Raw genomic sequence first — 17530 nt, 5'->3', positions numbered from 1 at the left:
TTGAAAGTGGTAAAATAATGGAAAAATGTGTAATCATGGGTATCATTTTAATCGTATTGACCCATAGAATAAAGAAAACATGTCATGTTTACTGTACATTGTGCAGTGTGAAAACTAAACCTTCCAAAATTTGCAAGATTGCGGTTTTCTTTTCTATTTCCCCACACAAATAGTATTTTTTTTTATTTTGCCATACATTTTATGGTAAATTGAGTGATGTCATTACAAAGGACAACTGGTCAGGCAAAAAACAAGCCCTCATACTAGTCTGTGGATGGAAATACAAATGAGTTATGATTTTTAGAAGGCCAGGAGGAAAAAATGGAAATGAGGAAAGGTAAGCTGCTGCCAGACTTCACTGGCAGCAGCTTAAATTTCTGAGATCAAAAGGATCAGGCAGTTGAAATCCAACATGCTCTGTCTTGGGAGAGTCGGGAGGTTCCCATACACATGAGACCAGTGTTTCTCATTTTACAAAATGGTCGTCACTCTTTTTGTGTGCTCCTGCTGATGTCTGTCCTTTCCCCATGGTGTATCCCTATGCGCTGAATAAAGCCGCAAGAGTTGCTATGCTAAGGGTTGTGCCGTATTTCTTCTTTGTATGTGCATTACCTGGATTGGACTGTGGCGTTTGCTGTGCACCCTCTGCAGTAGTATGCCCTGATGTCTCACTCACCGCAGTAGTTTTGCTTGTAGAAACTTTATTCAATGACATAATATGCAGCGGGTAAAACAATGAGCAGTACATGCAGTGGGGTTGTTACTCAGATGACAGTCCGTTTCATGCTGGCTTAGCGCTCCATCAGGTCTATATGGTAACATGTGTGTTTCTACACCCCCCCCCCCCACCCCGCCATCTATTTGTTGACCCTACACTAATATATGAAAAATGCACAAATATCAAACATCTTGTGTACTGTGAATTCAACCAGAGAAAAAACAGACATGGTCGCACATCCACAACATTCACCTTGATCTAATGCTTCTCAGCAACATTCATTAAACTAATAGGTCTTTTGTGTACTTTATGATCATGCAAGTGCAAGCCCACTAGCCACGTCATGGCCACCTGTAAGTAGTGGGTATCTAGCATAAAATGGAGCAGCACTGAGTGGCGACCACCACCGCCCCAACACCATTGCCCACAGAGGGAACGACCCAACTGGCAGAGCAGCCCCAATTCCACTCAAACCAGTCCCTGGGCCTCGCCACCCCACAGACACAATGCCGGGGCAGCAAAGGATGCCAAACAGCACCGCACCATGGGGAATAGATGTAAAAAGCAGCGTTGTTGCCTCGGCGCTGTGTCTGTGGGGAGGCGTGGCCCTGGGACTGATTTGAGTGGCATTGGGGCTGCTCTGCCAGTTGGGTCCTTCCCCCTGTGGGCGCTGGTGTTGGGGCGGTGGTGGTCGCCACTCAGTGCTGCGCCATTTTATGACCTGCTAGTTTAATAAATGTTGCTGAGAAGCATTAGATCAAGGTGCATGTTGAGGATGTGCGACCATGTCTGTTTTTTCTCAAGTTGAATTCACATTGTGTTTTCTATCCCCTCTTTTCTTTTGTTTTTGCTTGGCCTGCACTCTGCCCCTCCCCCTCAGCCCAGGCCTATATAATTGGCAGGAAGCTGCATTAGGGCCCTATTCCTCCTGGCAGCCTCCCAGTCTCATACTGGGAGCACATGGTGAGTGAGCTTTTTACATCTGTTCCCCCTGGTGCGGTGTTGTTTGGCATCCATTGCTGCCTCGGCGCTGTGTCTGTGGGGTGGCGCGGCCCAGGGACTGGTTTGAATGGCATTGGGGCTGCTCTGCCAGTTGGGTCCTTCCCCCTGTGGGCACTGGTGTTGGGCCGGTGGTGGTCGCCACTCAGTGCTGTGCCATTTTATGCCAGAGATGCTAGGGACCCACTACTTACAGGTGGCCATGACGTGGCTAGTGGGCTTGCACTTCATAATCAAGTACACTGACAACCTGGAGGGGGGGGGGGGTGTCATTGACCAATGGGATATGGAAACGGAAAGAAAGGGGAAATATACACTAGACCATTCTGTCCTGGGGGGCAACATCAGATTTCATAATAGGGGCCCATTTCAATATTTCCGATAGGGCTTCATTTCTTCTATGTACCCATTGGTCAGTATTGCTCCCTTTGTGTGTTCCAATATAACATAAAGGTAAGTATCTTTGTATATTCAGTATGCAGTATCCTAACCATCCCACCTGACCATTTAACTCCATTAAGTTCTCAAGGGAGATGAAAGGGATATTCTATACACAGTGTTAATGTTATTACTATATCAATGGTGGACGATCCTGTGATTTGCAGCACTTGGCGGGGGGATGCAGATTGTGGTAATGAAGGGTTTTGCTACTATATTCCTCAATTTTCTATAAAACAAGACCTGGAGGTGACTTTTCTTATTGTTGGCTTATTTGTGATTATTCAGTATAATGCCAGATCTGGCTCCATAACGTATCGCAGCGATTCTGTTACTAGTGTTCTCTCGGCTTATCAAGAACATTTTATACAAGGCTCCAGGGATTTTCAAAGTAACTACTGAAACTTAAGCCCCTCCATTCTTAGAGAATGGCAACTTCAAAAATCACATTTATGCTTAAAAAAAAGATTCCTTGTAATGGTAAAGCTTTTAAATTGTTACCAGTGAGATGTAGAAGGAGAAGAGAATCACACAATAACCTGACGATTATCACAGCGCAATCTGCATAAACGCTTATTTACTTCACAGCACATAACCCGCTCCTGTTACTGCGGATTTAAAGGAGGAAGCGTTTTGAGGAATACATAAAGCCCTGATATAATATTACCCTTAGGTTCCTTAAGTCACAATTTTTACGCTTTTATCTCCATTTTGTTCTATGTGCAGATATACACTGCTAACATGCAGCTTTAAAGGGGTTATCCAGGAATAGAAACAAAGCTAATTTCTTTCAAAAAACGCTCCCCGTCTGTCTCCAGATTGTGTGTGGTATTAAAACTTGGCTCTATTCACTTCAATGGGATTGTGCTGCAGAACCACACCCAACCTGGAGACAGAGGGGGAGCGTTTTTTGAAGGAAATTAGCTCTGTTTTTCTATTCCAGGATAACCCCTTTAACAACTATTGGAATCATTCCATTCATGTATTTTAATATATTTGTTATTACAGGTAACTGAAATTTCTATTGAGTTGGGGTGAACCTTTATTCTTCTTTATTCATAAGCATGGATCACCTCATCTCTTTGATATTCACTTTATTCCAAAGCAGTAACTGTATACACACACACTACAATATGTAGGACATCATATAGAGATTGTGTTTATTTCTCCTTTTGCAGCCCTTTTTGTTTATTTCATGGCTCAGGTTGCGTAAGTTCAAATTGCCAAGGCGTATTCCAGTCTAGGCGACAACCATATTAGTTGATGTGCAGAAGTGGTCAGAGGAAGTCCAATTTGTGAATCCAACATTGTGTGGAGCATTTATCAACTGGGTGCACCTGCACAATCGTGGGCACAGTGTGCTTTCATTTTGTGAGTTGACTTGCGCTGAAATCACGTTGCGCAAAAATCTGCAATAATGATAAGGATAAGAATGCATGCAAAATCATGCATCCTTTCTTCATCCTCTTACATTACCATCATATCCAGAATGCACATTTTCTTGACAGTAATGCGATGTCATGCAGACATGTAAAAAGTTTGGATTGGTTGGGGTCTCAGTGTTGAGTTCCCCACAAATCCCTAGATATAGCCGGAAAAGATAGATTATAGTGCAGTAGATAGGCTCCAATATAGTCAATGGAACCAGCCTCCTGCAGCGAATAAGTCCGAGCACCAAGCCAAGGATTAAAGCATGCTGCAGCTTGCTTCTCCTGGCTATATCTGGGTATCGCAGGGGGTCTTAGCACTGAGACAAAACTTTTGACATGTCTGCCAGTCAAAACTTTTGACATGTCTGCATGACACATCAAAGGTTTTTAGAAATTACGGTAACACTTGAAATTACTCTTTTAGCTTTACAGATAAACCCAACTATATTTAAGGTTCCTTTATGGTGTTGATAGAGAGGGACCAAGGAACATCATTGCTGTGGCCTAGTATAGTGGTTCCCAACCTTATTTTCCTGAGTACCCCTTTGCAGCCTATTTCCACAAATGATACCCCTTTGATTACAATTAATATAGTTGCTGTTATTTCAAATGTATATGCTTTTATTTACACCATATCCTCTCCCCAGCCTTTTTCTCCTCTCCCTATCTCCTCAAGCCCGTTGACTTACAGGCAATGTCTTCTCTGATCAGAGTCATTCACTTTACCTTTTCTTTAATATCCGGCCTTGAATGCCACTAAGATTTCTCCTAGCCAACATGTCCACAGAACCTGCCAGACAAAGATTTTAGGGTCCCTTATCCAGATTTTAGGGTCCCTATGCCCACCTCACTACAATCTTAGGGTCCCTATGCCCACCTCACTACAATCTCCCTATGTGTATTGCTCCACACAGTAATAGTGCCTGTTTGGTGCCCCCATATAGTAGTTAGGCCCCCTCTGTGCCCCCATATAGTTGTAGGCCCCATACTGCTACCATATAGTTGTAGGCCCCCACACTGCCCCAATATAGATATAGGCCCTACACTGCCTACATATAGTTGTAGGCCCCCACACTGCCCCCATATAGTTGTGGGCCCCTTCTGTGTCCTCATAGTTGTAGGCTCCAACACTGCCCCCATGTAGTTGAAGGCACCCCTTATTGCCCCCATATAGTTGTTGTAGTCCCCTTTACTGCCCCCATTTTGGAGTAAACCCCAACACTGTCCCATGTATTTTTAGGCCCCAACGCTGCCCCCCATATAGCTGTAGACCCCATACTACCCTGCTTTCATACTCCACTGCTTCTTTGGTCTGAGCACTTTCTGCTATGGCTTATAGCTGTAGGTCCCCGATCCGAAGGCACAGTAGAGCACTGAAGCTGACACGGAAGTTAGAGTCTAAAGCAGCCTGGTACCCATGCTTCTCCTTTGCTGTTCTTCTGCTCCCCACCCCTGGGGAGAGACAGCAGCAGCCACTGTTTACTTCTCTTAAGTGGTGCCCTCTGCCACTTTAAAAGATCAGCCAACTTTAGAAGCAGTGACCAACGGCTGCGACAGCCATTACAGATTTATTTATAATTTTTTGCGGACCCCAAGAGAATTGCTAAGTACCCCTGGGGATACACATACCCCGGGTTAGGAACTGCTGACCTAGAAAAGAAACATTTAAAAAGTACCATTCACCAAATAAACTGTTCTGAACTACCTCAGGCTTTGTTCCCTAACTACTCCTAACACCCCTCGTGCCTTAAAAATAATTTCAGAGCTTTAAAAAGCTTTGTACCTTACCTTTCTTCTTGCTCACATAGTGTAATTTCCCAGCAGGAGAAAGTGAGCGTTTCCCAGCAGCTATTACATTACTGAAGCCCGCTGGGGGACCACTTCTGCCCTCACATAGTTGCAGTGATGTGATGAATAGAAAACCTCAGGCTCTGTGCATATATCAGTCTGTGCAAATTTCAGTGAGGCTCTCCTTCAGCTGTCAGTCTGTGTGGCTTTTTTGTGAGAACCTGTGGAGCTTTCACTTTCTCTGCAGCTGTCAATCATGCTCAGGGCAGAGAAACACTTCCTGAGTTTGGACTTCTGCCAGGCTGGGAGGAGACCGAACTCACTGTATTAATTGTGGCAGGAAACAGAACAAAGCCACCTAGTGGCCGTTTTTTTATATTACATTTCAAACACATTTATGTTGATAATTTTTAAAGCAAGTTAATGGGAAAGTTTCTGCTAATTACACAAGGATATATTATAGGACTATATTAAAAGTTTTATTTGGTGACAGGTACTCTTTAAGGTATTAGCCCATCATGTATCCACAGGATGGGTAATGAATAATCTCCTGGGGTACGGCCAACAGATTAAAGGGGTACTCCGGCGCTAAGACATCTTATCCCCTATCCAAAGGATAGGGGATAAGATGCCTGATCGCGGCGGTCCCGTCGCTGGGGACCCCCGTTATCTTGCACGCAGCACCCCGTTAGAATCAGTCCCCAGAGCGTGCTCGCTCCGGGTCTGATTACTGGCGATCACGGTGACGGAGCATTGTGATGTCCCGGCTCTGCCCCCGTGTGACATCACGCGCCGCCCCCTCAATGCAAACCTATGGGAGGGGGCGTGACAGCTGTCCCATAGGCTTGCATTCAGGGGGCGGAGCGTACGTCACACGGGGCGGGGCCGTGACATCACAGAGATCTGTCCCCGTGATCGCCAGTAATCAGACCTGGAGAGAGCACGCTCCGGGGACTGATTCTAACTGGGTGCTGAGTGCAAGGTCACGGGGTCCCCAGCGGGGGAACCCCTCGATCAGGCATCTTATCCTCTATCCTTTGGATAGGGGATAAGATGTCTTAGTGTTGGAGTACCCCTTTAAGAAATGTTAAAAGCACTAGACCATTATAAAGAATGCTTTGTGTATCTGTATTACACTGTAATGCAGTGTATTACACTGTAATGCAGGCCTTGACAAATTTGTTATGAATACAGGACCCCGCAAAAGGTAAGGAGCCAGGTTCCCACACGTCATGTAACAGGACCTCACACAACGGGACATTATATGACATCATATGATTAGTCATTAGTGTCCCCGCATCTCTCCCTGTGTCAAAGTCATTATTGTCCCATCATCTCCACCTGTGTGTCCTCTCACCTTAAAAAGAAAAAAACAGTTTTACTTACCTCTGTCTCAGTTCCCGCTGCTCATGTAAAATTAGAGCGTTGTTCGAAGGTAGAACAAGGAACGGAGGCGGAGGTAAGTAAAACAGTTTTGTTTTTTTAAATAGATGCATTATCCTTATCGGAAAGGCCAGACAAAAACCTGGGTGCCACCAAGAAATTCTTACTTGCAATGACAACCTGGCGCCTGGGATTTGTCAAGCCCTGCTGTAATGTGGATATGCATATACCCAGAAATATGCTTGACAGACAAAACCCTGCTGGTATTTATAGTTCTAATAATGCATTATAATCCTATAACCTATATGAGTAACTCTGTAGCCATCTGTAACCATCTCTTTTTATTCCTATGCATATTGCTGTAGACGTCCCCTCTATTCTGCCTTGTGCAGTGTGGGCACTGGCAGATCTGCTTCTTTGAATATCATAAAAAGCTTTGGTCACCAGAGGGCGAGCTTAGCCCAGCCCATTGAGTAGAGATTAGTATAAGCACTAATTCTAGCGCACAGCAGGCAGCGGTCGGGGCACTCCGAAGCTGACATAAGTAATCTTTTCTAGCTTCTTGAGGTAGTAATGCCACTAACTCACAGATGTGAAACTAAGTCTGAGCTATTGGATTACAGCGGAATAGCGCGCTGAGCAATAACCAATTTGTATTCTGCACAATGCACGACTCGTGGCAGCGTGTGGGCATGTACCAACAGCACTGTCTTACTACAGAAGAAAGGACAGCTTGTTGTTGATAATAGTAGATCACAGCACATAGAGAAGTGGAAGTGATAAAAGCTGGGAAATCTCTTCCAAGCCTGTAACACTTGGGTGGGGGATTTATCATCTATGTGAAAATTTGCGCAATTTGTCTTTTCTTTTGGACAGTTTTTCCAACAGGGTTTTTGTGTCTAATTTAATGTGTACCTGTCGTTAGCAAAACTTTTTTATACAATGTAAATAATACCATTATATGTATATTTATAATATACATTGGTTAAGAAATGTATATGTTTTTGGTTGAAAAAATGCTGTCTTGTCCCCGTAGCTATTGCCTGTGTGTCTCTGTGAGGAAACCAAATACAGGAAGTGTGGGCGGGACAAGTAGATCTCTGTGCAGGATCCTGGCTTGTCAATCAATCTGCTGTGTGAGTCGGGAGCGTGTCACAGAGCCCCACTGTACAGAGCCCAAAAAATATAGACATTTTTGACCGATGTATATTACAAATATACATATAATGTTGTTTTCTACATTATATAAAAAGTTTTTGCTAATGACAGGTACACTTTAAGAAATTGCGCACAACTGAATAAATTGGGTTTACTTCAGGGAGATCATGGCAAACTAATCTACAGATGTTTTTTGAATTGGGTGACTAAAATTATAGATTAAGATGGTGCAGTAGGCAATAGTGATGAGCAGCATTGCCCATATTCGAATTCGCAATATTTCGTGAAAATATAGACGAATATTCGTCTTATATTCTCAAATGTCGCATATTCATTATATTTGCATATTCACATGCGAATATTCGCATATTCGCGTATTTGAGGAAGAAAACTGTGAGGGGGTGGGCAACTTTACTATTGGTTGCTAGGGATGTTGTTGACAAGTGTATTTGCATCATTCTAATTGGCCCACAAGTGAAACGAAGGAATATGCGAATATTCGCATATGTGAATATGCGCATATGCAAATATTCACATATGCGAATATGCTAATATGCGCATATGCAGAAAAAAGTGAATATTCATAATTTTTAATTTATAGCGAATATATTCGCAATATTTGCGAATTCGAGTTATTTACGATAAGAATTTGAATATTCGCGCCCAACACTAGTAGGCAAGGCTTTCAACACTCTCCCACATAGAAGACAGCAATCTTTAGGTTTGGACTCCCATATTGTTGAGTGGATTAGGCAGTAGTGTTGCTCGCGAATATTCGCAATGCGAATTTTATTCGCGAATATCGTATATTCGCGAATATAGCACTATATATTGGTAATTACGAATATTGTTTTTTTTTTTTCCACAGTACACATCACAGTGATCATCCCTCTCTGCTTCCAGCTTGTGTGGTGTAAAGAAGGCTCTAATACTACTGTGTGAGACTGGCGTGCGAATTTTCGCACATGCGAACATTTGCATATGCTAATATTCGTATAGGTGAAAATAAAACGTGAATATTACGAATACACGAATTTAGCGAATATATGACGAATATTTGTCCATATATTTGCGAATTCGAATATGGCCTATGCCACTCAACACTATTAGGCAGTGGCTGAGGGACAGACAACAGAGGGTTGTAGTCAATGGAATACATTCAGAACAAGGTCTTGTTATCAGTGGGGTACCTCAGGGATCTGTATTTGATATGTAGAATATTAGATACAGTCCTGACCTCAGTATCTGAAGAAAGGGATTTAGGAGTAATTATTTCAGAAGACGTAAAGGTAGGAAGACATGTAATAGAGCAGCAGGAAAGGCTAGAAGAATGCTTGGGTGTATAAGGAGAGGTATAAGCAGTAGAGAGGGAAGTGCTCTTGGGTGTATAGGGAGAAGTATAAGCAGTAAAGAGAAGTACTCATGAGTGTATAGGGAGAGGTATTAGCAGTAAAAAAAAGAGGGAAGTGATCATGCTGCTGTACAGAACACTGGTGAGACCTCCAGTATTCTGCGTATTGTAATGGGGTTGAATGGCTATGTTGTGAGATTACCATAAAGCTATGGCTTTCTTTTTGTGAACTGGCTATTTCCTGTTGGAGTTCTTTCTTTCAAACTACAAATTCTATAGTTCTTTTTAAGTGCAAGGTCATTTTTCTTCCTCCGACACATCAGCCACCCCAACCATTGAAACACACCTGTGCTGCCTTCAATGCAAAAGACCAGTGTTTTCTGACCAGGGTGCCTCCAACTTTTGCAATTTCTTGCAGAATCCTCTTCATCCCACCCAGTCGCTCCACCCATTGAAGCAAAGACAGGCTCCTTCTGAACACCTGACTAGTGATGTAATGTCTAGACCGCATTGCAACCTGTGGACACCTGAGATGGGGTAAAAATCACAGAAGAATTGCGAGACCACCATGAAACACAGGTACAGACACTATATTATAAATAAACTGGCCCTGATTTACTAAGTGTGGAGTGTAGTTTTCTTTGTGGCTTTCTTTTTCCCTACAGATATTTTCCACGGTACTTACTAAGGTTTCCCTACATTTTGCATTTTTTTTTCTTTTTTTACACATGCTCTGATCTGTGGGGTTTTCTTCAGCTCAAATCCACCACATTTTTAGTAGATGAGGTAGAAAAAAAAATGGATATTTTTCTTGCAGCGCTGGACCAATGGAATTAGAAGAGACCAAACTCTTATGGTTTTCAAAGAGTAGCGTTTATTGAAAGCACATCAATGCGTTTCTGGCCCGGAATGGGCCCTTCATCAGGACAAGGTGCTAGTACAAAGGTTGGAAGACACTGACTTTATATATACATAGAGGAAGATCTTTACACATGATTTCCTCCAATCAGGGATTAGGGTATTCACAAACATAGGTTAGGTAATTCACGCAACAACACTTCTGTTTAAAATGCATAAATTTACTATAACAAGTTTAAAACAACATTAATAGTATAATAAATAGTCCTTAAAACGTATGTTTAAGATTGATAAAAACTTTTTGTGTACTTTTGCTGGTTAAAAAGGGGGATTTCTCTGATAGAGAGACCTACTCCCTCATGTTTCAAGTAGAATAGTGTAAGAATAAAGTGCTTTTGGTGTAAACGTTAGAAAGAATGTAAGTGGCGGGTTGTGACAGAGATGTTTTATTTAGTATGCCCCAGGGGTAAAAGATTGTAGTAATAATAGGGAAGAATGCAAACTGTTTATACTCGCTGTCAGTGCTGTGCTTAGTGCTGGCAGCGAGAGAAGCGGGGCGAGCGACATATGGCCATAGCGGAGGGCACAAGGGCGGGTCCTAGGCCACATTTTTAGTGGAAGCATTAGTATATACGTTCTTTATTTTATTTATTTTTTCGAAAATGTGGGGCACATGCCCCTTTTTGACAACCGTGCCCCCTTTTCCTGATGACCACAGTTGGTTGGGTCTTTTTCAACTTTGGGACATATTCTGGCGCAGACAGTATATCTATTGCAATGCCCCAGAATCTGGTGCACAACCGGACAAAACATGTGAGGTTTTAAATAGGAAGGGCCACTAACTTTGCAGCCCCTGTAGCATAATCAAATAAAATCCTGGAATACCCCTTTAACCCCTTAAGGACCACGAGTTTTTCCGTTTTTGCACTTTCGTTTTTTCCTCCCCACCTTTCAATTTTGCATCTAACAATCTGATGGCTTATTTTTTGCACCACCAATTCTACTTTGTAGTGAAATCAGTCATTGTACCCAAAAATCTACGGCGAAAGGGAAAAAAAAATCATTGTGCGACGAAATTGAAGAAAAAACGCCATTTTGTAACTTTTGGGGGCTTCCATCTCTATGCAGTACATTTTTCGGTAAAAATGATACCTTATCTTTATTCTGTAGGTCCATACGATTACAATGATACCCTACTTATATAGGTTTGATTTTGTTGTACTTCTGTAAAAAATCATAACTACATGCAGAAAAATGTATACATTTAAAATAGTCATCTTCTGACCCCTACAACTTTTTTATTTTTCCGCATTTGGGGCGGTATGAGGCCAAAAATACGTTATTTTGGACTTTGGAATTTTTTGGCGCATACGCCATTGACCGTGCAGTTTAATCAATTATATATTTTTATAGTTCGGACATTTACGCACGCGGCGATACCACATATGTTTATATTTATTTTTATTTACATGGTGAGTTTTTTATGGGAAAAGGGGGTGATTTGAACTTTTATTAAGGAAAGGGTTAAATCACATTTATTAACTTTTTTTTTACACTTTTTTTTGCAGTGTTATAGCTCCCATAGGGACCTATAACACTGCACACACTGATTACCAGCACTGTTCACTGCAAAGCCATAGCTTTGCAATGATCAGCGTTATCGGCGGTCGATTGCTCAAGCCTGAATCTCAGGCTTGGAGCAATCAGTCGCCAAGGGGACACGCCGGAGGCAAGTAAGAGGACCTCCGCTCGTGTCCCAGCTGATCGGGACACCGCATTTTCACTGTGGTAGTCCCGATCAGCCCCGCTGAGCAGCCGGGCAGCTTTCACTTTCGTTTTAGATGCGGTGTTCAACTTTGAATGCCGCGTCTAAAGGGTTAATAGCGCGCGGCACCGCGATCGCTGCCGCGTGCTATTAGCCCCGGGTCCCGACATCAGACACATGCCGGGACCAACCACATATGACGCGGGGTCACGGCGTGACCCCGCGTTATATCGCGGGAGCCGGCCAAGGACGTAAATATACGTCCTTGGTCGTTAAGGTGTTAAGACATAACTTGGCATCACAGGCAGGATAGTGAAAAGTTAATAAAACCTGGATAACCCCTTTAGCATGTATGGGATAAGCATAAGGCTATCCTTCATATAAGATAAGGCCAGGGACTATTGATAGATTTAGAATGGGCAGGCTAGATGGGCAAAATGGTTCTTATCTGCCGACACAGTCTACGGGAGATTTATCAAACCCTGTGGAGAGGCAAAGTTGTGCAGTTGCCGATGGCAACCACTCAGCTTGCTTCTTTCATTTTTGATAGGCCTTGTTAACCCCTTAAGGACGGACTCATTTTTTTTACCTTAATGACCAGGCTCTTTTTTTTATTTTTATTTGACATGTGTCTCTTTAACCTCCCTAGCGGTATGATTCCGTCTGGAAATTTGTACCAAAAGCGGTACAATTTTTTGCATTGAAATTCCACATCTCCCCCCGTCACATTCCCCCTCCCTTGTCACATTTCCCCCCCCCCATATCACATTCCCCCCCTGTCACATTCCCCCCCCTTGTTGCATTCCCCCCCCCTGTCACATTCATCCCCCCTGTCACATTCTCCCCCCTTGTTACACTCTCCCCCCGTCACATTCATCCCCCCTGTCACATTCCCCCCTATGTCACATTCCCCCCCCCCTTGTCACATTCCCCCCCCCCCCCCCCTTGTTACATTCTCCCCTGTGTCACATTCCCCCCTTGTCACCTTGTCACCTTCTTGTCCTGCAGCAAATACATTAGGTTTGCCGGGCAGATTTCAAACCTAGTGTATTTGCTGCAGAACAAGTCCTTTCCCCTTCAGCCAATCACAGGCTTTACACCACTGCGGCCTGTGATTGGCTGAAAAGGGAAAGGTCCTGTAAGATGAATAGAGCAGTGAACAGAGCGCACGGAGGGGAACGACATCTTCAGGGACCGGGACTAGGTGAGCAAAAGGTTTTTTTATTTTCTTCCTTTTTACTTTTACACTTAGTTCAGGGTTTTCTACCAGGGGGCCTCCAGCTGTTGTGAAACTACTGCTCCCAGCATGCCCGGACAGCCTTTGGCTGTCCGGGCATGCTGAGAGTTGCAGTTTTGCAACATCTGGAGGCCCCCTAGTTGAGAAACACTGACTTTTAGTATATGTCTTTACCTGCTCTGGCCGGCCCCCGCAACGGGAGCCGACCCGAGCAGATAATCACATATTTTCCCGGGGGCTGCATCACTACATCGCAAAAAGCAAAAATCGCGATTTGATTGCTTTTGCGATATACTGTGCAGCCCGCACAGCAACTCTGCAATTCTACCCCGAGCGTGACTCGGGGTTACCGCTTCTAGCAGCGAAAATTAACCCCGAGTCACGCTCGGGAATACCGCTAGGCTGGTTAAATGGTAATAACTTTAGAATGCTTTTTCTGAGCAGAGCGATTTTGAAATAGTTTTTTTTGTGACATATTGTACTTTATATAAGTGGTGGATTTTTGTTGACACATGAAAAATATTTTGTGAAAAACTCCAAAATATTGTGAAAAAATTTAAAATTTGGACTTAAATTTTTTTTTATGGTGTCTACTGTGCGGTAAAAGTCATGTTATATTTATTTATTCTGTGGGTCAGTACGATTATGGCAATACCCATTTTATATAGATTTTAATGTTCTTTTTTTCCTTTTTCTGAGCAAAATTCTTTTTTTCCCTTTTTTGTGTTATCATGTTCCGACATCTGTAACTTTTATTTTTCGTCCGACGCCATTGAGTGAGAACTTATTTTTTCGTGGGACAAGCTGTACTTTTATTGGCATCATTTTTCGATACATGCTACCTTTTGATCTTTTTTATTTTTTATGGCGTTCACCGTGTGGGATAATGTACATTATAGCTTTACAGTTCACGTCATTACGAACGTGGCAATGCCATATTTGTATATGATTTGTGTTTTTTTTTTATTTTTAGGACACTACAGGGCTTTTATTGGGAATGGGGCATTTTTTTTTCACTTTATACTTATATTGAAGAACTTTTTATTTTATTTTTTTCACTTTTTTCAGGTTATACTATGCAGCAATACATTTGTACTGCAGCACAGTATGACCTGATCAGCTGCACACTGTACAGCCTGTGCGATCCAGCCTGTGGCTGGATCTCACAGGCCTCCGTAGTTGGCAGACAGGAGGTCATCATGTGATCTCCTGTTGCCATAGCAACCAACGGCGACCCGCGATCGTATTGCGGCGCCGCCGTTGGTGAACAGAGGGAGAGCGCTCCCCCTGTCAACACCATAGATGCCGTGATCAGGATTGATCACGGCATCTATGGGGGTTAATGCTGCCGGGACCAACGGATGCGGCCATGCAGAAGATCGCGGGGACGCATGCATATGTCCCAGAACGCGAACGTGTCGGGTGCTGGGACGTATGGATATGTCCCATAGCGGAAATGGGGTTAAGAAAGTAAGAAGCAAGCTGATTGGTTGCTATGGGCAACTTTGCCCCTCCACAGGTTTTGATAAATCTCCCCCTATGTTTCTATACTTGGTAAGAGCGGTCTAGATGGTGATCAGTTTCTCAAAATGACCATTTTGCTTCTTTCAGTCCAAAGATGAGCACTGAAGTCTCAAAGTCTGTGAACTGTGCAAAATGTACAGTATTTAAAAAAAACAGTATCATGGACAAAAACTTATCCCCTGTCCGGAGGATAGGGGATAAGTTTTAGATCACGGGGTGTCCAAGCGCTGGGGCCCACCGGCTCCTCCACAGCGGCATGTCCCGACCCCGCCTAAAACAGGGGGCTGCCATGCCCCCTCTAAATAGCTCTATGGAAGAGCTGAAGATAGCTGAACGGCTTTTCCATAGAGCTATATGGAGGGATCTTGATGCGCCACTGTGGAAGAGAGCCCTTTTATGGCAAGACCCAGTATCTAATCCAGTGTTAACCAACCAGGGTGCCTCCAGCTGTTGCAAAGGCTGTCCGAGTATGCTGGGAGTTGTAGTTTTGCAACAGCTGGAGGCAACCTGGTTGTAAAACGCTGGTCTAATCAGGATACACCTTTAATACTGTACATATCTGCATAAATGCATGCCGAGTTTTGCAGCAATTCAACAATTCTATCTGGGTGAATTATTTTTTATTTTTTTATTTTTTATACAATGAATATATATTAGCTCTACAGTTTATTTACAGGTCCAGCCATACACAGAATCTACATGCATATTTATTACCATGGAAATCCCTGTGGCTCCAATCACCCCCTCATATTTATAGTATATGGTAATATATACACCGGATGGATCTCCTCCCAGGAATTCCTGCTGGGGGACCGATAATTAAGTTATCCCCCCCTCTGAGCTGCCGCTGGTACCGGCTGCTGGGTACTTACAGGCAGAGCTGTATCTGCCTGTAAGCTATTCTGCTCTTCTCTTCTGTCCAGAGTCAAAGGCGAATGACCAGGGGGTCAGGAGTTTGTCTGGCGCAGAGAGGAACCATCAGACAGCCAAGTAAAATCAATGGATTTATTAGATGCAACGCGTTTCGCTGCGCATGCGCAGCTTCATCAGGCATGACAAGGGGAGGCTGGTAACAGGTATATATACCTCCAGGAATTAACCATTAGAGTGCTTTTAGAGTTAACCAGAGAAGACAGATAGGTTCACACAGTGAGTGAAGGCTACAGAGTCTGACCCACAGTACGGACAGGACACACCTGGCTGCCTCTCCTCTCTGCTCCAAAATAGCTGCTTTTTTATAACATTTTATTCCCCAAAAAATTTATAAAAAATGTAATAAAAGTTTTGTATAAGCAAATATGGTATTAATAAAAAGTACAGATCACGGCACAAAAAAATGAGCCCTCATACCACCTCTTATACGGAAAAATAAAAAAGTTATAGGTCTTCAAAATAGGGGGATTTTAAACGTACTAATTTGGTTAAAAAGTTTGCGATTTTTTTTAAGCGCAACAGTAATAGAAAAGTGTATAATCATGGGTATCATTTTAATCGTATTGACCCAGAGAATAAAATATAATGTCATTTTTACCATAAATTGTACGGTGTGAAAACAAAACCTTCCAAAATTTGCAAAATTGCGGTTTTCTTTTTAATTTCCCCACACAAATAGTATTTTTTTGGTTGCACCTTACATTTTATGGTAAAGTGAGTGAAGGCATTACAACGGACAACTGGTCGTGCAAAAAACAAGCCCTCATACTAGTCTGTGGATGAAAATATAAAAAAGTTATGATTTTTTGAAGGGGAGGAGGAAAAAACGAAAACGTAAAAATAAAATTGTCTTAGTCCTTAACACCTTAAGGACCATGGACGTGTATACACGTCCAGGCTGAATGCACGTTCAGCCATTAGGACGTGTATACTCGTCCATCGCTCTCGTGGGTGCTGCCCAGTGCACCCACGAGATCGCGGCAGGGACTCGGCTGTAACACACAGCCAGGACCCTGTCGCACTTCCGGGACCGAATTAAACTTCGGTCCCGGCAGTTTAACCCTTACAGCCGTGGTCGGAAGTGACCGTGGGCTGTAAGTGTAATGACAGAGGGAGCTCCCTCTGTCACCCCTGCAGCACCCCGCAGCGCGATCGCGGGGTGCTGTGTGTGATCCCCGGCGGGCGGGGACCTGCCACACTGCCGGGACCGAAGAAAACTTCGGTCCCGGCAGTTTAACCCTTACAGCTGCGGTCGGAAGCGACCGCGAGCTGTAAGGAGTTTTGACAGAGGGAGGGGGCTCCCTCTGTCTCTCCTATAGCACCCTGCAACAACCGCAGGGTGCTGCTGCTTACCTGGGCAGCCGGGGGTCTTTACTAGGACCCCCTGGTCTGCCCTGGTTATTGCCTGTGAGGACGTGCTAGAGGCAGCATATAGTTGCAATGCTTTGGAATACTAAGTATTCCAAAGCATTAAAAAAAGTGTAAAAAAATATAAAATAAATAAAAGTGTAAAAAAGAAAGTGTAAAGACAATGAGGGATATTTATCAATGTTTGCTTATGTATTCTTTTTTTTTTAGTACTTTTTTCCTTACACTTTTTTTTTTGCTTATGTGCGACTTATTTATCAACTGGTTTCAGCCTGTTGATAATTTTCTTTCACGAGCAATTTTTCCTTTTTTACTTTGGTAGTAGCTTTTTCTGCTCCATGTTTGAGCTGGAGAAAATTTAGTCAATTTTTAACCCTGTCGCAGTTAATAAATACCTGACTACCCGTAGTCCATTTTAAAATTATTACTACGCAGTTAATTTTTGGAAAACTTGCTTTTCTCGCTTTCCAGTCAAAATGTTGCACGAAAAATCACGTAGTCGCAGTTGTGACAATTTTGCGACAATTATAGTAAAGAAAATCTGACTAAACCCGTTGATAAAAGTCCATATATAAGTGTA

The 17530-nt window shown here is 43.2% G+C and overlaps 1 long non-coding RNA gene across 1 annotated transcript in view; it reads left to right on the top strand.

Moving 5' to 3' along the window:
* The window catches only part of LOC130282970 (uncharacterized), a 69918-nt gene that overhangs the window by 28277 nt on the left and 24111 nt on the right, over positions 1 to 17530 (top strand). The window contains exon 3 of the long non-coding RNA XR_008846572.1: positions 9684 to 9844. This is a non-coding gene — a long non-coding RNA (uncharacterized LOC130282970). The remainder of the gene's footprint in view (positions 1 to 9683; positions 9845 to 17530) is intronic.

This window comes from Hyla sarda, chromosome 7, assembly GCF_029499605.1.
Source record: "Hyla sarda isolate aHylSar1 chromosome 7, aHylSar1.hap1, whole genome shotgun sequence".
Taxonomy (NCBI): domain Eukaryota; kingdom Metazoa; phylum Chordata; class Amphibia; order Anura; family Hylidae; genus Hyla; species Hyla sarda.
Note: the sequence above shows the minus strand (reverse complement) of the source record. Positions and strands in the feature narration are given on the sequence as shown.